The sequence below is a fragment of the Syngnathoides biaculeatus genome, chromosome 9 (genome assembly GCF_019802595.1).
Source record: "Syngnathoides biaculeatus isolate LvHL_M chromosome 9, ASM1980259v1, whole genome shotgun sequence".
Taxonomy (NCBI): domain Eukaryota; kingdom Metazoa; phylum Chordata; class Actinopteri; order Syngnathiformes; family Syngnathidae; genus Syngnathoides; species Syngnathoides biaculeatus.
Genome location: NC_084648.1, coordinates 16,473,048 through 16,495,822, shown reverse-complemented (window position 1 = coordinate 16,495,822; position 22,775 = coordinate 16,473,048). Strand labels below are relative to the sequence as shown.

The 22,775-nt window shown below is 43.2% G+C and overlaps 1 long non-coding RNA gene across 1 annotated transcript in view; it reads left to right on the top strand.

Annotated features, from left to right (window-relative positions):
• The window catches only part of LOC133505554 (uncharacterized), an 81,725-nt gene that overhangs the window by 24,793 nt on the left and 34,157 nt on the right, over nt 1–22,775 (top strand). The gene's annotated exons all lie outside the window — the stretch shown is intronic.

Here is a 22,775-nt window from a genome sequence, read left to right as displayed (position 1 = left end):
CGGTGTTTTCTGGTCGGAGATCGGCTTATGCACAGCCAAAAGTACCCTCCACATGCGATTGTATATCGCCCAAACTTTGTTCTACAAACAACTATAATTGTTAACGAGCCGCCAGAACCCTCTCATGTGACAAATTTTGCATTCATATGATCCAATCCCGTAGGAGTGGGATCTTACTCCTGTTTCTTCTTTTTGCTTATGAAAAATTCACCCTCCCCTCCACCAATATCTCTGTTCTTCGCATAGAGAAGTGACATGCGGTAAATGGAGAAGTATTCAAAGACAGACTGAGGCTGCCTTTCTGCCGTAGGGGTCCCCTCCTTTTTTTTTTTTTTTTGTCTTTTCTTTCTTCACCCCCTTCACCACTGCTGCGAAAGCAAAACTCCTTGGACGTCAGATAAGCCGATTGAAGTTCCCGCCTCGTCTGCTCCGAAGTGGTCCCTTGCCCTGTGATGGCAGGCTTCATTAGAGCTGTCACTCAGACCTGGGCAACAGGGCTGTGCCGCGGGGCACCCTCAGGGCCCAATCACAGTTGGGGTCCCCAGGAAAGGCCCATCAAACAAGACCATAATGTGATGCTGAAATGCAGCGATTTATGCTCCTCCCCCTGTGATGACATGATTACCGCCTGAACTCCAAGCTGCGGGTTTGTGTTCTATAGAATGGATTTATAACAGGGCAGCACGTTGGGGCATCTGTAGAGCGTTGGCCTCACAGTTCTGAGGACACGGGTTCAAATCCCGGCCCCATGTTCTCCCCGTTGCGTAGGTTTTCTCCGGGCACTACGTTTTCCTCCCACATCCCAAAAACATACATTAATTGGAGACTCTAAATTGCCCCTAGGTGTGATTGTGAGTGCGACCAGTTCAGGTTTTACCCTGCTTCCCGCCAGATGACAGCTGGGATTGGTTCCGGCAATCCCGCGACCCTCGTGAGGATAAGTGGCTCGGGAAATGGATGGATGAATTTACACCCAAGTCTGATTACTTCCAGAACTGTTCAATCAAGAAATCACTTCAACTGAACCGGTCTGACAAAATCCATTTGGACAAAAAAAAAAAAACCTAACTAAAAATTATGCAACAAAATTACACGGTCCAAACAAATTCAAGAATAGTAAAGAAATATAGTAATTGACATCTATCAATCTGGAAAGGGTTACAAAACCATTTTCAAAAGCTTTAGGACTCCAGCAAACCACATGGAGAGCCATTAAGCACAAATGGAATCGATATATGGAATAGAATGGAATTCCATTCTCAAGCTGCTCAAATAGCACAAATTTATCTGTGACTTGGAGCATCACAAAGTCCATCACTTACCCCCGCTAGCGCAAAGGTACACTAATGAAAAACGGGAAGTAAAGTCAGTACAGTAGAGACCAGGTCCCACAGCAAAGAGTGCAAATAATCATAATTAATAATAACCTGCAAACAATTGATGGCTCCCCCAAAATATTTAGAACGGCCCATATTAAGAGTTTAAACCCCAAATTTACCCCAAAACACTTCAATATCATATCAAACTCATCTTACGTGACAATGCAAACTCATTAGTTGCATATTATCCTTAACCTCGAAATGTCATAATGACAGTCAACGTTTGTATGAAATACAATTTTCAGCTGTAAATGTAAAGAAATCAAAAAACATGTGCTGCAGTAACTGAGCATGCCTTCTTGTGTTGCTTGACCATTATAACCTTGAAATGTCGCAAGTCATACCGAAGACTCCGTTCATTCAGGTATTAACTCAGCATGAATGATGGGCAAAAAAACTCCCTCGAAAACAGCAGTGACAGTGAGAAACTGGAACCAGGTGTTCTTATCTTTGAGTTGTTCCAGCCAGCAGGCTGCAATTACAATGAGTCACATGATGCAATAAAAATAAATGAGCCAGTGGGCGCTTTTTGCTGTCCAACAATCCCAAATCCTGGAACAATGAGATATCCACGAAATCCCGGTACACAATTCAATACAGGAGCAAACAAAACCCAAACAAAACAAAGCGAGTGTCTTTGAAGAGCCCAAAACTGCTTCCTTTCAACAATATACACTGCGCAATATTCTCAATACCGCCATGTTATTCATAGTGTTCCTTCAAATATTTGGAGAGTGGGAGAGATGAAACGGGGACAGAACAATGGGACTTTGGCGCTGCAATGCCCTCGGTGCACCTCGCCCCACCTCACCCCCTTTGTAGTGAGCGTTATGTAGAGTCCGCATCCCCCCCAGCCGGGTCCCCGCTTGTTGTGAGTCCAGGTGGGGTCTCAGTCTGCGACCCCACCCCGCCCCCGCTAGCATGCATAAATACGCACACCGCCCTTTCTCTTGTACACCTGCTCCATCACTCCCCCTCACACACACACACACACACACACACAGACACACACTTTACCTCCGAGGCTTTCACGCGCAAATGAAAAAGTGCGTAGGGGCTTCTTTGTGCAAATAAATCAGTTCAGAACAGGTCATCTACAGACTATAAATCTTCAGAAAACTGCAATAATAATAAAAAAAAACCCACTTCTTATTTATGAAAAGTAATGTAAGCTATGGAGAGGTGCAGTTAAGCACGAAAAGTATGATTTGATGACCAAAATATGATCATAAATGGTAATTACAGATTGTCAATGCAGCGGGACCTTCGAGGCCCAGTCATATACCAAAATTTTGGGCAAATATGTATCCAGAGTCGCACAAAACGTCTTGCTCGATGTCAAGGGGAAGAGACGCCATACTGTACATCAGCAAGGCGTCACCTCGGCAAGCATTAAAGGATTTTTTTTTCTTTATTTAATTTTCGATTGCCATAATGGACGAGGTTGAAAAGTTTTAGTTGTTGACCATCCAGCCCAGGAATTGATTGTGATGTCGGTTTCCATCATGTTTCTGTTGCAAAAAAAAAAAAAAAAAAATGTATACACAATCGGTATGTACTGTATTTGATCAAAAATCTGAAAAAAGATGAAGGCTGTTGCTGATTTATTCATGTGTGATGGATTTGCGTCAAATACCCTCCCTGGATCTGATTTGATCAACTCTGTGAAAGTTGGAACAAAAGTTTCTGTCCTTTTTAAATGAATTTCAAATGTAAAAAAAAAAAAAAAAAAAAGTTTCCCTTTTAAAAATGATCAAAAGCAACATTTGAGAGTGGCAAGCCATCACAATCAATTTATCTCACGCTCGCATCAAATCCGCGAGATTAAACCCCCTAGACTGAACAGTCCCCCCCCCTCCCCCAAACCCTCACCCCACCCCCGAAAGACGTGTTGTACCACAAGCGACCAGTAGACTGTGCTAAATTGGAGATGATTTTGAGAACAGAACAAAGACATACAGTTAATGATTTCTCTCTCTCTGATACTTGGCAATGGCTACGGAGTGCTGACCCTGTTTTTTTTTTTTTATTTAAAGAAATGATCATTAGCAGCAGGATGTAGGCACCTTTTTATCTCGCAATCAAAGGGAGATCGCACCGAAAACAAGGTCTGACCTATATTCACTCTGCAGCAACGTCCCAAAAGACTGGGAGGTGAACCAACCTTTGTGGCTCCACGGAGCACGTGAAGATATACTTTGGTACATGTCACACCTTCCGACTCTTGACTGTCAATATGTTTGTCTATTCAATTTGAAATTCAAATGCATCTCCTTTTACCTCCTTTCGAGTTAGGGGGTGAAATAAGTGGGTGTCCACGGCCTGTTGAGGCTGTGTCTGGTCGGGGTAATCCTTGGTGATCTGCCCTAATCTGTCACAATATGCGGCAGAAGCGCAGGGAAGCTGTTGGAGTGGGGGTTAAAAAAAAATGGATTACGGCAGTATGTCTGCATTAGCTCACTGGCCTTATCTTTTCAAATGCCCCCCACCCACGGACAAAAAAAAAAAAAAAAAGTAGCTTTAGCCTGTAACGCGGTGAATGGTTAGAGCACAGCCGTGTGTCAGCTGCTCTCGCCTCGGTCTTAAGACAGCGTTTCCGTCATGCAGAGCGATACCTGACCGTGCCAAAATCGACAACCGTTCCCATCTGATTCAGTGCTAAGATCCATATTTAATTAATCAGCAAATGTGTTTGTTTTGATTTCACCCCGTATTTTCACCCACTCAGCTTCCCAATCCACTACAAAATAAGGTCCAATACATTACGCTTAATGTCTAGAAATGCACCACAACGTACCGAGCAGTGCTTCTGTTATTTCGGTCACTAACCATTACGCTTTTATTCACTTCCGGTACTGGTATCTTATTTTTCAGCAACTGGCTGTGCGTTTCCTCCTTGGGCCTTCATTGTTGATTTACCCAATAAAGCCTACTTATTAATATCACAACTATCGCATCGCAATTATAAAAATACAGTAATTTCCGACCTACAAGCCGCGACTTTTTTCACACGCTTTCAACCCTGCGGTTTATGCAGTGATGCGGCTAATCTGTGCGTTTTTTTTCTAACGGCCGCAAGGGGGCACTTGAGCGGAAAAAGTAAGAATGAAACAGGTGGAGTATATGTGCAGAGGAAGTGACATTTACCGGCCCTGTTAGTGCTGCGCTAGCGTTAGCTGTGCTCGCGTGTTGCTGCTGTGTTACTGGTGTGTGTCAGTGATCTTTACAGGTAAGTTTTATTTTAACCAGCCCTGTTAACTTTAGTGTTAGCGCTAGCATTAGCACTAGCTCTAGCGAGGCACTAGTGTTAGCGCCGCACTAGGATTAAACTCGTTCTGTGTACCGTCTTTGTTTGTAAATATCTCGTGTTTCAATGTGGGCACTTGCGTCTTTTACACAGCTGCGGCGTATGTACGTACCAAATGGTATTTCCTTTACAAATGTACTGGGTGAGGCTTGTAACCAGGTGCGCTCCGTAGGCCGGGAAGTACGGTAATCAAAAATATAAAAACACAAAATAACAGCCTGCAACTGTGCCATGCATGTCATGTGGAGGAGCTTAGAATCATTATTCATTTAATAACATGACAATAAAAAGGTGAATAAAACGTATCTCATGTTCATCGTAGATGTAGATTATGAATTGTTTTAAAAGATGTCTTTGTAGTTGAAGTTGTCTGGGACAAATTTTCTTTGACCAACCAATCAAGCGATGGAAAAATCCTGACGTCATCGAGGGCCAGCTGTTTATAGTTTGTTACGTCTGCCAGCACTACTGACTACTGAAGGACTGGAAACATCCAGATACGCATGCTGGAAGCCGCGTAGCCAACAGAAACACTACAGAATAAAGTCAACGCTCTCTTGGGAGTGGATGAATACAATTTCATGGAACAGATATTAGAATTCAGGTTGTAATTTTAGGTCAGTGCTTCTAATATAGATTAGGGCCACAGAGAAAATCTTGCCCTGACGATTCACCACAACTGCTTCCATCGTGCAACACGAACACCGAGATGGCGGAAGGATGAGGTGCATATCCTCACAAGGATTGCGCTATGTGACACTAAATACATTTTTTTTTTAAAAAAAAACATTGTGGTAGGTTCAGAGTTGTTTTGGATGAAGCAGTTTCACGTGCTAAGTCTCACCCTGATGTGTAACCTGATTGACCCAACAGAACAGCGATGGACAAATGCATCCATTTCAGTACTAAACAGACACACACACACACGTTCTCAGAAGCACTCCGAAAACAAGCAAATTTAATAAAACAGATTGCAAGCAGAGATACCCGCTCCATCTCGCATGTTGTGCTACGTGCGCTGGAACGTGAGCATCTTGACGCAGAAGATTTGAATTGATAGCGAGAAGGCGTTCCATCTTTCCCTCAGTCGGTTGTTTGGGAGTGCATTCGGTGTCGCCTTCTCCCTCATCACAGGAGGGCGCCACCCTTTGGCCGGAGAACGACCATGTTGGATGCGTTCTCTCTGTTTATGTTTCAGAGATTAGCAATGATTACAAAAATGCCATTTCAAGTTCGGGCTGCAATTCTCCTCAGTTAAAAGCCGAACTCTTTAATCATGTGCACTGTTGTCAACAAGCTTGGTACGTTTGTGACATTGTGACTACCTGCTGATTCATTTCCGTTCAAATACTTTCTTCAGTTTATTTGCATCATCTCTCAGGATGGTACTACCAAAAACTGCGTTGACGGTTCACCTTAATCCGTCGTCTTTCTTTTCATTGTCATTGAGCCTCAATGAAAGAGCATCATTGTTCTGTTCTGTATGTGGTCTTCCAGTTTCTCCCCTTTGATCTGCTTCCTCTCCCAGTCTCTGTTACAGTGATATGATTAGCTCCAGTCAATGTGCCTGACCTTGTGCACCTTGTGGTGGGGTATATAATATTGCCTTGTCATCTTTGCGGCTTTCACATGCCCGTGCCAGAAGACGGATCGGGAACTTCCAATTTCCCTTGTTATTATCTCACCACACCAAAGCATATTGGAGGCTTTCTGAGGTAAACTTGACTCTTGACTACTGAAGGTTCTGGATTTGGATTAGGGAGTTCCTCAAATTTGAGCAGACATGCTCAGCCCATTTGTTTTCCATCAGCTCTAATACAAAATGGAGTTCTTCCACCAAACAAAGTACGCCAAAGCCTCACCCCAAAAGATGACTGTTCCGCCGCAGCCACATGATCGTACTCGGTCCTCAAACATTATCGTCTGATAGGCATCCATCTCAGGTTTGTTTGACTAGGGATTAGGACTAAATTTTCTCTTTCTCTCTTCTGCTAAGATGATTTTGTTATCTTTGGCTTGCTGACAAGCCCCCACATGGCAGCCTCAGTCACTGTAGACTCTTACTGCAGCCCGTGTTTGCCTCGAAACTGACTCATCACTTTGTTATTCGGTTTCATGACAGAGCGTGGTGCCTGTATCGAGCTACCTCCTTTGTTGTCTTGGCAAGTAAAGAGTTCATTCATTAGATTGTCAGAACTCCAGATGTACTCTACTTGTCTTTTTGTGGTTGATAACTGATTGTGCATTACCCTCCCTGTCTAGAAGCAAACTCCCTCAGGTAAAAAAGGGAAAACACCTTTCCAGGCAAAGTCATTATGAAAACATTCTGTGGTGGCATTTTAACAACAAACTGGAAACAATTCAGCTACTTAGGCACATACCGGTAGCTCCACCCTAATGGCTTGATGATGAGTTAGCAACAGGCATGTGGAGTACATTATAGTCGTGACCCAGAGAAATAAAAAAAAAAAAACAGCCAAAGACATTAAGATGTCAAAAACAACCAGCAAAAGAAGATAAAATGCTGCCTTCGTGAGCCGCCTCGAGGCTCTAGCGTGGCTGCCTGCGTGCAATCCGATACAACCACTGCAGCAGGTGCTGACATGGCTTGATGTGTCATCTAAGAGGTTGGCCAAAGAAGTCAAAGGTTGCCAGAGTGTGAAGTTTTCTGTGTTGTGGGGATGTGAAGTAGGGTGGGGGGGGGGTGATTTTCTGAAAAATGTCTTTTGGTTTTAGAACTATGACTTGTGGATGAAGTTGCATTCTGACATGCACAGTAACCAACAACGAGAGGGTTAGGGTGAGGTTTTTTTTTTTTTTCATAGTTGTGACATTTCAAATTTGCAGACTGTAACAACAGTGGAAGCTGTGGGTCTTGCCCACCTTGCTCCGCACCAGTTGAAACCGAATGGGTGATTCAAGTCAACCCACGAATTTCCCATATTTCGACTAGTATCAGAGGCATACCATGGATGCGAGTTGGCCTCTGTACGCGTAGGTCTGAATGCCACAACCAGGCTCTAGTTTAAGTCGGTTAAGTTCATCTCACGTCGTGTTAAAAGAAATTGTTGCAGTTTAACGAGTATTGTATGCGTCACACTAGACACTGACCCCCACGTTCTCGTCTACGCAACTAATCAGTGTACTTAAAATTATTTAGCATTGGAAGAGATCCAGTATGTATTAGATTTTTATCCACTTTGGGAACAAGCCAGATTCCGATCTGAAGACAGTGTGATTGCCTGTTTGTCGAGGGCGATTACATTCCAAGTAGTAGTTTAGACCCCTCCCATACTCTGAACCTAATTAAAACATAAAGTTTAAATACATTGTACCATATTTGAACTCACACAAAATTTGTTTCTCCTGGTGTCCAATGAATGTCTGAAAAGTGCATTGGCCACTGTGGCTCTCCTTTCTCACATGCTCGAGCATTACAGATTTCTCTTGACAAAGCAGGTTTTTCCATCATCGACAAGTTGATCACTTAATGAAGATTAGCCGAAGTAAAACAGCATATGTGTGCATGAACGTGAGGGGCGGAGGAGGAGGAGTGAAGGTCCCGTGAGAAGAGATAGCGAGGGTGGATGACTTCAAATACTTGGGGTCAACAATACAGAGCAGTGGAGAGTGTGGTAAGGAAGTGAAGAAACGGGTCCAAGCGGGGTGGAACACTTGGCGGAAGGTGTCTGGTGTTCTATGTGACAGAAGAGTATCCGCTAGGATGAAGGGCAAAGTTTTTAAAACAGTGGTGAGGCCCGCCATGATGTACGGATTAGAGACGGTGCCGCTGAAGGAACACCAGGAATCTGAACTGGAGGTGGCAGAAATGAAGACGTCGAGGTTCTCGCTCTGAGTGAGCAGGTTGGATAGGATTAGAAATGAGATCATTAGAGGGACAGCCAAAGTTGGATGTTTTGGAGACAAGGTGAGAGAGGGCAGACTTCGATGGTTTGGACATGTTCAGAGGGGAGAGAGGGAGTATATTGGTAGAAGGGTGCTGAGGATGGAGCTGCCAGGCAAAAGAGCGAGAGAGAGGAAGACCAAAGAAAAGGTTGATGGATGTTGTGAGGGAGGACAAGAAGACTGAGGGTGTTAGAGACAAAGATGCACAAGATAGGCTTAGATGGAAAATGATGACACGCTGTGGCGACCCCTCACGGGACAAGCCGAAAGGAAAAGAAGAAGACGACAAGTTGATCACTTGAAAACAGAAAACCTACTATGTAGCAGTAGTCAAAGAAAGCGGGGGAACACAGTAGTGCCACTGGAGATTAAAAAGAAATGCGATTTACGTCACTTGAACCACGTTATTTAAATCCAGCCAAATCGCGCTAGCACACTGACTCAATTAGTGTCATACTAAAACTTTCACTGTACAAGCAGCCAAATAAACACGCTAGATGCGGTGCACCATATGTGCTTCAGTATATACTGCAACTCATAGAACTATCAGAGCAATATGTTTGGAAAGTGCATCAGCTTGTTTATGTACACTATTTGTTGTACACAGGGAGCAGATGGCACTACTGTTGACCCCTCTGTGTGTCTTCCTGTCCCCTAGCTGAACTGCAGTGTGTGGGGGGGTGGGGAACTGGGGGGGCCTTATCTGGTCAAACTGGGCGGCAGGGAGGGGAAGGCTTTGAAGGCACGCTTGTGTGGCGATGCAATCAGGCAGACACACACATGCACTCCTCTTCTCCTGCCCGATACCCCTTCTTTGCCCTTCATCTAGTTTACGAAAGGAAAAAAAAAATTGCGGTGAGAGACACTTAAGAGAGCGCTACACAGCTCCCCGGGTGTTGTTTGAACAGCTCACGGGCAAGCTTCGGGACTTAAGCAGACAGCATCACGCCAAGACCGTTCCGTTCACCAATCATACTTCAATATCTCCACGTGAAAAAACACTCGCAGAAACCCCTCGGGGGGATTGCTTGCAAATTTTCCACCCTGGACAGCAAAATAAATAGCGATTATCTCCAGAGACAATATGATCCCCAGCGGTCTCTTCCGTAGATAAAGCCCCGTCGGATACTGACAGCAGATTTTGGATTGAGAGTACATGAAATGGAACTGGATGTACTAGTGTCTAGACAAACCGGAGTACGTTGTAGCTGCTGTCAAAATCTTGTCAAGTGATTTCATTGATGTTATTGTAATTAATTTATTTGCTTTGGCTGCTGGAAAAAAAAAAAAAACTCTTTTGAGCTGTCAGTCAGGTGCCGTCCAAACTTCAGCTTGAGAAACGCAACCCAGTTCAAATGTCTGCGAAAAAATGTACATGAGCGGCGTCAATTATTTTTTTCCGCGTGGGCTCTAAGAGACGTACAGTAAATTAATCTCGCTGGCCACTTTGACGCTTTCATCTTTGGCTAATAAGTTCCACACCAGCATTGTAACAACACCCTTATCCCTCACACATATTGATTTGGATTAGATTCTGCATCGTTTGGGGGATTGCGTAAATCAGACTCTTCTTTTAGCTCCCATCGCTCATTTTCGTTCCCCCTTTGCCCTGTCACATCTCCACGCTGCCTTTTCACACACCCTTTGATGTGCCTGCTTTAATTTGGAGCTTAATGGAAACTGTGGCAGTGCTGCGTCTATCATTTGCAGCATCGCAGATCATTGCGGCGTTCCTCCGTTCTGCTGAGTGGGTGTGTATAGAAAAAAAAAATCCATATATGTGTATATATATATATATATGGGTTACATACATTCATTCATTCATTTTCTGAGCTGCTTATCCTCATGACGGTCGCTGGAGTGCTGGAGGCAATCCCAGCTGTCATCAGGGAGGAGGCAAAGTACACCCTGAACTGGTTGCCAGCCAATCGCAGGGCACATTGAGACAGAGAACACTCACAATCAATCACACCTTGGGACAATTTAGAGCACAGGTGTCAAATTAATTTGGCCCGCGGTGTCATTATATTTGGCCCGAAAGACAATTTAAAATTAATATTAGAGCTGGTCCGCCGGTATTTCAAGTATTACACACTTGTTTGGTTCCATATTAAAAGGTTCATTTGTTCAACGTTGGCCCGCTCCTCTGTTCAATTTAAAATTTTGGCCCTCTGTGAATTTGAGTTTGACACCCCTGATTTAGAGTGTGTGTGTGTGTGTGTGTGTGTGTGTGTGTGTATATAAATACACACACACACACACACACACACACACACACCACACACACACACACAGTGAGGGGAAAAAAGTATTTGAACACAGTTTGCAAGTTCTCTCACTTTGAAATCATTGAGAGGCCGGAAGTTTACACTTTAGGTACATGTCCACTATGAGCTATGAGAGACATAATCTCCCCCCAGAAAAATCCAGAAATCACAATGTATGATTTTTTTTTTTTCAATACTTTTTTTGTATTTTACTGCTGCAAATAAGTATTTAAAGACCTGTGAAAATCAATTTTAATATTTGGTATAGTATGTTTTGTTTGTAATTGCCGAGATCAAACATTTTTAGTAATTTTTCACGAGGTGTGTGCACACACTCCAGCAGGGATTTTGGCCCATTCCTTCACACAGATCTTCTCTAGATCTGCCAGGTTTCAGTGTTGTCACTAAGAAATATGGAGTAAGATTTCCTATTAGGCCCATCTTCAATCCTCTAAAACGAGGGAAAAATGTTTTTCCCCCAAATCTCGAAATACACGGCCCAGGTCATCCTCCTTAATATAGCGCAGTCGTCCTGTCCAATCAGCAGAAAAACATCCCCAAAACATGATCCTTCCACTCCTCTGCTTCACAGTAGGGATGGTATTCCTCATTCTTTCTCCTCCAAACGCGGCAAGTGGAATTAAGACCAAAAATGTTCTATTTCGGTCTCATCTGACCGCTTAACTTTCTCCCGTGACTCCTCCGGATCATCCAAATGGTCATGGGCAAACTCAATACTGGCCTGATTTAAGCAGGGGGATTCTCAGGACTGGGGTTCGAATCCCTTGCATGTTCCCCGCCTGTGTGGGTTTTCTCTGGGCTCTGCAGTTTCCTCACACCTCCCAAACAACACGCACAAATTGGAGTGTCTAAATTGCGTCTAGGTGTGATTTTGAGTGCGGCTGGATATGTTTCTGTATGTGCTCTGTATTAGTCCCAGCCTAAAGTTCATAGTGGGACTGAACATCGACAACATTTCATAGATATTAGGGGAGACTACAATTTTCAATCAGTGCAGACTATCATAGAGAGCAGGTGGTTACCACCCCGAAACTTTCTCCACAGGAAAGACTGCCTTGGGGCTGACTTGTAAGCGAGCAGTGATAAAAGTCAGGACATAAATCTGCACTGCGTCCATATCAAAGCCATTTTTCATTGACCGTATATGCTGGTTAACTCGTATAGGTAAAAAAAAAAAAAAAATGGGGAAATAGACGCCCTCAGCCCTACGTTTGCTTGTGCACACATTCAAAGACGCTGTTAAGTCAAGTTCAGACAGTCAGGAAATCCCCCATTTCTCCGGCCTTTATCTATCCACACATACTCGACTTAATGAATGCCGCTGCATGTAATGACACATACAGGAGGTCTGTTGGAAATACGAGGCCTCTTGTCTTTCATCCACCGTTGCATTTGATGTTGGTCTGCCAGATCATTATACAGTATTACAGGAGGAGGGGGCTTTGTCATCCGGAAATTGAAATTTAATCATGAACTCAAAAGATTTGAAGAATTTGGAGGGAAAACACCTGAAAGACCAGACATGTTTGTATATATCTACCAAACCGCTTTCCACTATTGTTGGAAACAAAGTACTGTTTTGGTTTGCGGATACTGAGAAATGAACTGCTTCAACACTAATGTTCATTGTCCAATGAAACCCTTGAGTATCCCTTTTCTGGAGCTGTAAAAGACCAAACAATGCATTACAACATATTCCAAAAAATATAAAATGATTATTCGACAGATGTAGTACCTGAAAGGTAGACCTGTCTCTTTTGTCACTTTTATGTTTTGAAGCGGATGTACATGCCAAATCAGCATAAAAAATGGCTCCCTGACAGACTGACAGTCATTAGTCATTACTTGAAAGTAAAACACTATTGCTTGACGCTAGTCAAATTTAGCCAATGTTTTGATGTGCCTCTCATCTGCTTCGGTTTCAGATACATTTTTTTGTCATTGCCATTTGCTGTAAACATTTTTTTGTTTGGGTGAAATGGTTCAATAAAACAAAGAGTTGCCAGTGAGCTTTTGTGACTGGGGGAGTTCTAGTCAAAGCACATTTGTGTGTTTTTTTTTTTTTTTTTTTAATTCTATTTCTGGAAGATAGAGATATTTTTGTAAACTAATTTATTTGCATACACTGTGTACAGGACAAGAAACGTGGTGTAATTATGTTAAGTAGGCTTTACACGATCAGGATTTTTGGGCCTGAGCAAGTTATAAAAAAACAATAACTGATCACCAAGCCCATCTCTAATCAGTCAGGTCAAACCAACAATACAACGTGACAGAAATAATGGGTGCCAGCTTTGATTCATGTATTTATTTTCCGAGCCGCTTATCCTCACAAGAGTCACGGGAGTGCTGCAGACTATCCCAGCTATTAACGGGTAGGAGGCAGGGTACACCCTGAAGTCGTTGCTGGCCAATTGAAGGGCACATAGAGAGACACAACAGTTGCAGTCACAATCACACCTAAGGGCAATTTAGTCCCCCCCAATTGATGCATGTTTTTGGGATGTGGGAGGAAACCCACGCAGGTACAGGGAGAACATGCAAACTCCACACAAGCGGGGCCGGGATTTGAATCCGCGTCCTCAGAATTGTGAGGCCAACGCTCTAACCAGTTGCTCCACCGTGACGCCTGGGTGCTAAGTTATTTTAGTTAAATTACTTTGTTGTGTTTAAAGTACTTCCCCCACATCGAAACTTGATAGCATACGGTACAACCATGAGTGCAAGCGGTAGCTTGCTAGTAATGTTTTGTTGCCTTCTTGAAAGCTGTATTTTATTAAAAATATGTGGAAATACTTTCCTTTTTTTTTTGTGGTGTCAGCCCCAAACTCATCAAAGAGGAGGTTTTCATCAGACAGCAAAATTAGATTACAATGTACTCAGTTCTACAATCCGTGTGGTAAAATTGGATCTTGCCATTTTTACTACCTGATTTTTATTTGATTTGATTTCTTATATTTGATGTAGAGACTTATTATACTTGGCTTGATTGCTTCTTGTTGTCAGTCCTGTGGTGGTACTGAAGAAATTGCCATTATCTTCAATCAGTGTACTGGCCATTATCTCATCGCCTTTTAATTGAATGACATTAAAAGCTTTACGACTTCTGCCGGTGGACACGCCAGCCAGGGTCAGTAGCAGGCGTCGGATCCCGACCGTTTGTGCCGTCTCTCGTTAAATCGGAATGAATAACTAATGCAACAATGAGCCCGCTTTGTCAGAGCGGTCCCATCTGTCTGTTCCAGTCAGATCAGAGAGATGAAGAGATTTTCGATGCTGGTCTGGCTCTCATGGCCCTCCTCTACCTGTGCAGGAGAAGCCTCTCCCTCTGATGTCTGTCGGAAAATTGACTTGCCTTTTCAGGCGTTGACCCCGGTGTCTGATGTAAGACCCAGACACAGCACATCAAAGCCAACCAAGGGGTGGGAGAATAGATTTCTATTTTGGAAGAAATATTGATTTAAGGCAGTGGCATGATCAGGCAACCATAAGTGATGTCTCGTGTCTTTTTTGTTATTGAGACAGCTCAGCCAGCGTGAGTCGGAAAGTTCTCCTATCTCTGCATTACAACATATGAATTGTCACCTCTTTTGCTTTTCCCTTCATTGAATCATAAAAAATCAAACATCAAAAAACGGAAATTTCTCTCAGCTGAACTGAAGAGAGTTTATTTTAGAAGCCTCTTCAACTTTGGTTTTCTTCAATTTTTTTATTCATTATAGTCAGTCACAGTGGCCAAACGTTCCCGTCATAGAATTTGAAATAATATACCAAAGATGATTTAAAAAAAAAAAAAAAAAAAAACAACAGGGAAAAAAAAGCTGTTGTATGATTGACCGTATACAGTAAAGTATAATCCTAGTTGTGTCAGTCACCTTACCTTTACCATTTCACTCTACAACAAAAGGGTTGCACACAAAGAAAAGCCCAAGAAAACACAAAAGAATTGTAAAATCTGATACCCAGTTGCTTCATCCAGTTTCATCCTACTTTTGTTCGGACTCTAGGTCCTTACATGACTGTGTTTTCCTTGACATTTTAGGTTGTTCTATTCTGAAGCGAGGGTCCAGCAGAGTATTATTTATTTGTTTATTTACATACTTAGTTACTTACACTTGTGTCACCTCCCCATAGTCAAGTGGGACAGGCTTCCGCCTACCATCAACCCTAATAAGATAAAGCACTAAATTAAATGGATGAGTGGATGAACGGTTGGTTCACTTTATAAATGAATGATTGACTATAATTTGCTTTGAACTTTAAAACACTTTTCTTTTCATCTGTACCTTTTTAATCCGGTTTTAAACGACAACCCTGTTGTCATTTGAGACCAGAGGGTTTTAACAGCCGTTTCCGCATGGGGGAACAATGCTTAAGCGTCTTGTCCAGCTGCAGCCCGCTATCAACAGACGGCATCCAGCTGTTGCTGTTCCAGACGGAGGCCAGGTGCTGCCTGTCCTGCAGGCTCATTCTGCTGTGGCGTGAATATACCTGCACCGCTTTGGGACTAGGACTTTGGGGAAAACTATAAAGACACCAGTGCACACGATCATCTCCCGCGTTGGAATCAGTAATGGCTTTGTGGAGGCCGTGCAGACAAAGTGTTGGCATCAGTCTTCCATATAAATCCCACTTTCTACCACCAAAGCAGTATAGTAGTCCTGTGCAACCAAGCCCTGCTGCGAATGGTGAAAAACCTTGCGTAATCGACCCCCCCCCCCAAAGTTGTTATAATTTAATGGATTAATTACCACAAACTAGTAACCAAAAACACTTCCATGTGATTTAAAACTCGTCTTACAGCATTAACCTTCCAAGTAAATGGTGTACAGTAATCCATCTGTTTTCTGAGTCACTTATCCTCACAACTGTCACAAGAGTGCTGGAGGCTATTCTCAGTATCTTCGGGCAGGAGGCAGGGTACACCCTGACCTGGTTGCCAGCCAATTGCAGGGCACATATAAGTAAGTAAACTTTCGTATTCACATTCAAATTAGAGTCTTCAAAAATCCACGCAGGCACAGTGAGAACATGCAAACTCCATGCACGCAGGGCCGGGATTTGAACCCCAGTCCTCAGAACTCTGAGGTAGACACTCTCGTCCACTGTGCCGCCACTTACTCCTGACAACTGAAGCTAAACTTAGTACCTACTCTCTTCATACAGTCGAGGTGTATCATTTCAATGTATTTCTTTGACACAAGTTTCTGCTCTTCTTTTAGCTCGGGATTGGCTAATTGTGACATCTTAGGATATATATATATAAAAAAAAAAAAAAAAGCACAAAATATACAACTCGGTGACTTTTTTTCAGCAAACATCTGCTAATGAGTTCCCCCCACAAACATGACTGTTTTCGCCTTGTACAAGCAAAACTAAAAACACAAGAGAAAGGCAAACAAGTGGCCACACAAGAACACACGTTCAAACTCTTTGGGATTCTGACTCACGTTGCCAGTGCACATTAAAAGTCTCGGTGATTTACAGCACACGCTCATGTCAAACCACTTCCCCACACTTCACCGCTTAAATGTGAGTGCAGCCGTCTTGAGAGTTATGGTCCTCTGGCGCTTCTGTTAATAGTCACTTGGCTGCAGTCTGGTCCACAGCGTTGGCTCGCTCGCCGAGCCTGCGGGAGTAGAGCCACCTGTGTGAGGCTAGCTGGATCTGTGCCAAAATAGAAAACAGATATGAAAGCGAGTACCTGTGAAGGCGTCATACTCCAGTGCAAAAGCACATACAGGGAGGATAATTCCCTGGCCACATGAAAGCGGTAGGCAGTGGGCAGAATGCCAGGCAGGACTACCTGGAGACAAAAGAGCAGCGCCTCTGGAGGGGTTTGATGTTCACGTGAGATCCAACGTGCTGATGGATCCTGCCTGCGAGCAGGAGCTGGAGATTGGTCTGTACTCAGATGAATCTATTTTTGCCTCCAAGCTGTGTGCGCTCCCAGCATGCCGCTGTCTACAATTAATCTTGCCGACATCAGGTCCTCCCTAAAGGGGGGCATATTTTTCTACGCTACCGCCGATCTACGCTGACTCGCTGGCCCGGGGTGTTTGGGCGAAACCGAGCGCTCACCTTGTCGACTCGGGCAGGTGTATGAAACGGATGAGATGCAGGCAAGAGCTCAAGTCATCTGGTTTAGCGCAAAGTCTCAAATGGCTTCAGTGTGCCGAGAGAGAGATCATCAACCCAGTACTTCACACGATAATATTTATTTACTACAAATAATGTTGATTTGTTCTTCTAGCCATGTCAGCAACAATTAAAGGCTCTTTTACTACATATCACAAGGTACATGTAGTTTCAAATACTAATAATGAGAGCTAGTGACTGGGTTCCATTCACATTAGTACAGGGTTCCCCAACCGCCGGGCTGTACACCAGCCGCAGTCCATTTGATGCCAGGCTGCACAGATAAATTGAAAAAAAAAAAAAATAATAATAATCAATGTTTTTTTTTTTTTTAGAATTGATTTTTGGAACAGACTGGGAGAGTGTGGTAAAGAAGTGATGAAACGGGTCCAAGCGGGGTGGGAACAAGAAGCAGAACTGGAGGTCGCAGAAATGAAGATGCTGAGGTTCTCGCTCGGAGCGAACAGGTTGGAGAAGATTAGAAACGAGCTCATTAGAGCGACAACCAAAGTTGGATGTTTTGGAGACGAGGTGAGAGAGAGCAGACTTCGATAGTTTGGACATGTTCAGACGCGAGAGAGTGAGTATATTGGTGGAAAGGGTGCTGAGGATGGAGCTGCCAGGCAAAAGAGCGAGAGAGAGGAAGACCAAAGAAAAGGTTGATGGATGTTGTGAGGGAGGACACGAGGACTAGAGGAAGATGCACGAGAAAGGCTTAGATGGAAAATGATGACACCCTGTGGCGACCCCTAACGGGACAAGCCGAAAGGAACAGAAGAAGAAGAAATGGAAGCTGGGACTTGAGAACCCTGGCACCTGGCAAAAGGCTCGTTTCAAGGGTATGAAAAAAATTCAATTACTGTGATTGAACCCAGTTCGAAACCCAATTCGCTTCTGAACTGGAATGTCCTTCAGGACCAGCATCCCCACCTCCAAAGCGAGACCAAGACGTTTACGAGGCTTGCCCCCTCGTCGGCAGCCCTTCCGCGCTGGGCACCTTCGCTGCCCTGCAAATGGCACAGTTTTGCATGGGAGTCAACTAAATTGAAAAAAGAACAAATAAATTCAATTTAGTGCATTTTATGTAACGGTTTGTGTATTTGAACTAGTCAGCGAACCTCATAGCACTTCAGTTGAGCCCTCGTCTACGGCTCATACCTCAAATTTGTGGATGGATTTTGGGGTTTATAGAGAGTTCTGGGCAAGTTGATGGACTTTTCTTGGTTCTGTTTCTCACACGGAAGCACACTCGGAAGCAGCGGCGATGCAATAATCCCACACTTGTTTGCGCATTTACACAGCACAGTGTCACTCGGCATCGGCACAAAAGAACCGCGATACCGGGATTTGCGCCACTGAGCCGAGCACGGAGCTCGGTTTTGCGGGGCACCGTGACAGTTGACCGCTGCGCACCTCCAGGCTTCCAGGACGCACTAATGACGCTGTCGGAGCTCGGAGGGGCGTGACTGTGTTAAAGGGGGTTTGCGAGAAGGAAGATGGAGCGGGTAGTGCGACGGGGGGGAAGGGCGCTACTTATCTGCGCAGCTCCTCAGCATTTCTCTTAATTAAAACTCCTATCTGTGTCTTTGAAGTTCATAATGAGTCCGTTTGCTTCTGTGCAGCAACGGGGAGGAAAATAAGGGCAGAGCGGATGTTATTCTCTTCTCGAACACGTCGGATGTATGTTGCAGCATGTCGGAGGTTATTGTCGCATTTGTTGCCGCCTCTCTTATGTGGTTATTTGCATGAAAACAAGCTTGAGGAGGCAAGGATGTAAGCAATGAGGCTGATAAAGAGGAGCTGCTGTTTTCTTCCCCCATTTGCAGCATGTGAATGGGTTTAATCTTATCAGTGGCTGCTCCTCACAGCTTGCGCTGATCTCCCTCCTCGCCAAGTGCTCACTCTCGCTTTCACAGCCCCTTCAGATTACAGTCAAATATTACAGGCCGTGACCGATCTCCAATTAAGCAAATGTTGCCGGGCTATACTATCACCCTCGGTTCCTTTCATGGGCCTTTAACGGCTTTTTCCTATTGCGCGTGGATATTTTCCCCTCGCCGTGCGATGAAACGTCATTTTGCTGCTAAAGCCTCCTTACGATCCTGCGTAAGCTTAACCCAAATAAATCATTCTACCCGTGATACATCCCGAATCAGCCGAGAATTAATTGAGCGCCAGAAATTGTGTTCCAATCAAGTAAACTAACGCACCGTCCCATTTTTGAAAGGCTGGCCATGAATTTTTCAAATTTTCATATATGGCATTATTCAGACGAGCTGATCTTCCCTGGTTTATATGATTTTGTGCAATGGTGGACTGTGGGGGCCAGTAAAAACTGACTCTGAACCACTGACCCAGAGTACATTTAAACAGTTGTTACATGAAACTGGATTAATCTACTCCCAAAAGTGTCTTCATTTTGTTGTTTCTCCCAGAACATATGTGTTGATTTTTTTTTTTTTTTTTTTTTGGTTCAGATTTCAGCCTGAACAGTATGTGCTGCCGTGTCAATTTCATCTACCCAGGCCCTTCAGAATCTTTTACTGGCTAATATAACTTAAATCAGGGGTGTTCCGTGCGTCGCGAGGCAGTCTCTTCGCAGATATTCTGCGTTGCGCGTGTAAAAAAAAAAAAAAAAAAAATCCAATGCAAACTGAAACATCCAGCTATTCAGTTTGTGGCATTTTGCAATGTGATTCAATGAGTGAGGGATGACTGCTTGTTACATCCAATGGCATAATTCACATACGTACTCTAAAAATTAAAAAGAAGCCACTGGTTTCTTTCAGGCATTACACGAAACACTTTCTCTAACCCCCCCCCCCCAACACCACTCATAATTACAAATGTTACAGTACTTCGCAGCCCATCAATGTGTTTTATAATGACAGCATCCATCACCGCTGCTTTAGTTAGCAACACAGTCTGGGCAACGTAGCGCAAAGACGAGCTAGACAAATGCTGCTTATGTTTACTTTCAATATTAATGGAGAAAGTTAAAAAGAAATTCTGTTGTTTTAAGATGCAAAGACTGTCGGAGTATGTGAATAATCGCAGAAAAAGTGGTTAAACTGGACGAGATTTTCACTTTTCCGAGTGGGAATGGTCTGGTCTGAAGCCAAAGTAGAAAGTGCAGGATGAGACGGTGTGTCATTTTAATATTCCACCTTGGCACGGCCTGATCCAGGGTGAAAGCACCGACAATACAGGGCACAAAAAGCTAATTCTGAATTTTAAATACAGGAGGCAACATAACATAAACCTCAAAACGGTTTGGGAGCATCATCATCACCCACGTGCCTTGTCTTTGTCATATTTAGGCTTTGCCCTTGTGTCCGTAATCTGTCGCAATTTGACGAGGATGTAATTAGAGGCTAAGCATTTTGGGCAGCGCACATATCAGCGCAGGCGGCACTTCCAATAATAACCAAGCTCTGTCAACATTTGTATTTCAAACTGAAGGACGCACCACCGTACCTCTTGCCTGTCTGCTTTTTTTAGTACGTTTTTTTTATTGAAGTACGTGTTTTAAGTTCAAAGAGGTTTGCACTCTTTCACACGGTACAAGTGATGAGTTGTCGACCCGCGCAAATCTTCCTTCGTTCTGATCTCCACTGGTTTTAAAACTGGTATCTTGTTTCAGGAGGAATCTTGACCTTTATGTTCAGATGCAAAGCTCCAGACAACAGTCCGTTCTCATCTTGTTTCAGAAAACCTTCCAAAGCACACCCACTTGGTGTGTTTTATACCGTTAGCAACAAACTGATTCTGTCTGAGGCTACTTGAAAATATACAGTGAAGAAAAGAAGTATTTGAACACCCTTGTATATTGCAAGTTCTCCCACTTAGAAATCATGGAGGTGTCTGAAATTTTCATCGTAGGTGCATGTCCACTGTGTGAGAGACATCATCTAAAGAGAAAAAAATCCAGAAATCACAATGTATGTTTTTTTTTTTTTTTTTTAATGATTTATTTGTGTGATACAGGTGCAAATGAGTATTTGAACATCTGAGAAAACCAATGTTAATGTTTGGTACAGTAGCCTTTGTTTGCAATTACAGAGGTCAAACGTTTCCTGTAGTTGTTCACCAGGTTTCAGGGACCACCGTTTCCAAGGTGACTGACGTCATGGTTTGTAATCATGCCTGGCACGGAAGGTTGCCATGCTTAAACCAGCACATGTCAAGGCCTGTCTTAAGTTTGCCAATGACCACTTGGATGATACAGAGGAGTCATGGGAGATGAGAAATCTTTGGAGGGAGCTGAAACTCCGTGTTTCTCAGCGACAGCCCAGAAACTGGTCTGTGTGGAGGAGTGGGCCAAAATCCCTCCTGCAGTGTGTGCAAACCTGGTGAATAACTACAGGAAACATTTAACCTCTGTGATTGCTAACAAAGGCCACTGTACCAAATATCAACATTGGTTTTCTCAGGTGTTCAAATACTCATTTGCAGCTGTATCACAGAAATAGATCGTTAAAAAAATCATACATTGTTATTTCTGGATTTTTCTTTTTAGATGATCTCTCACACAGTGGACATGCACCTGCGATGAAAATTTCAGACACCTCAACGATTTCTAAGTGGGAGAACTTTCGATATAGCAGAGTGTTCGAATACTTATTTTCTTCACTGTACTATGGTGAGGAGTTCAAAATGGAACTTGTTTCCGACTTGGATCAGATTTTGTGTTTTTGGTAGCAGTTTCTCAAATGTCTTACAGTGAGACAAAATTTACGAAAAAACAGGACTCAAATGTCGCACAAGAACTTAGAGATTGAATGGTCATCGTGTCCCAATGGAGTGTCCAGAATGGGTCCAGTATTCTTGTCCCACGCCATTCACAGACATTTGCGAGACAAAGGTTTAACTTTACTTAATGTCCATAAAGTCTATCAAGTTCTCTTGTACTGATATTTTCAGAGGTCTAAGTTTGCCTGAGTGGAGATATCCACGTAAGTTTTTGTTGATGATTGACAACAGTTTTCTAACCTTAAGCGGCATTTAGCTGTATAGCGTGCGCATATCTCAGAGTCCATAAAAAACATAATATTAGGCTGATCGTTGTAACATTTTCAGAGTTTGAAGCTGCCATAAGTAGAGATGTCCACGTAAATTTTGGTGATGACTGGTGACAGATTTGGGACATTAAGGCACGATAAGCTTTTGTACGCATATGTTAAGCTTTTTACCATTTTTAATGGATGACACCCTCATAAATTAGTGATTTTTTTTTCAGCATATTAAATTTGCAATTGAATATAATTTTGGAGTGGTGTAGCAGTTGTGTTCATGTCAGAGTGCAAAGCTGAGTTAATGAGGCTTGCAAGGGGGTATCACAAAGTATTTGTTAATATGTGTCATTTCAATCGATTAAAACCAAATAAATTGGGGATTTTTCAGCATTTCAAATAAGCGATTGAACATAATTTTGGGGTATTAGCTGTTATGTTCATGCGTAAGTGCAATGGCATATGACAGCAATAAGGTATAGTGGACTGGACCAACTGGAACAAAGCGATGTTTGTTTACAACCTCAATCAAGCCTTGGTGTGTTGCCTTTTTTTCTGAAAGTTGTCATTTTAGAGACAAGGGGATTCCACTAAACAGCTATTACATCTGAAACAGGAGTACATTTAGCCATTTTATAGTATAGTACATTCCTTTGTCCGCGCTATATGCAGTGTCTCCAGTTGTTTTTGTTTTTATCCTGCAGTTGTCATTTTGTAGGTGAGGGAGATTCCACCCAAAAGTGAC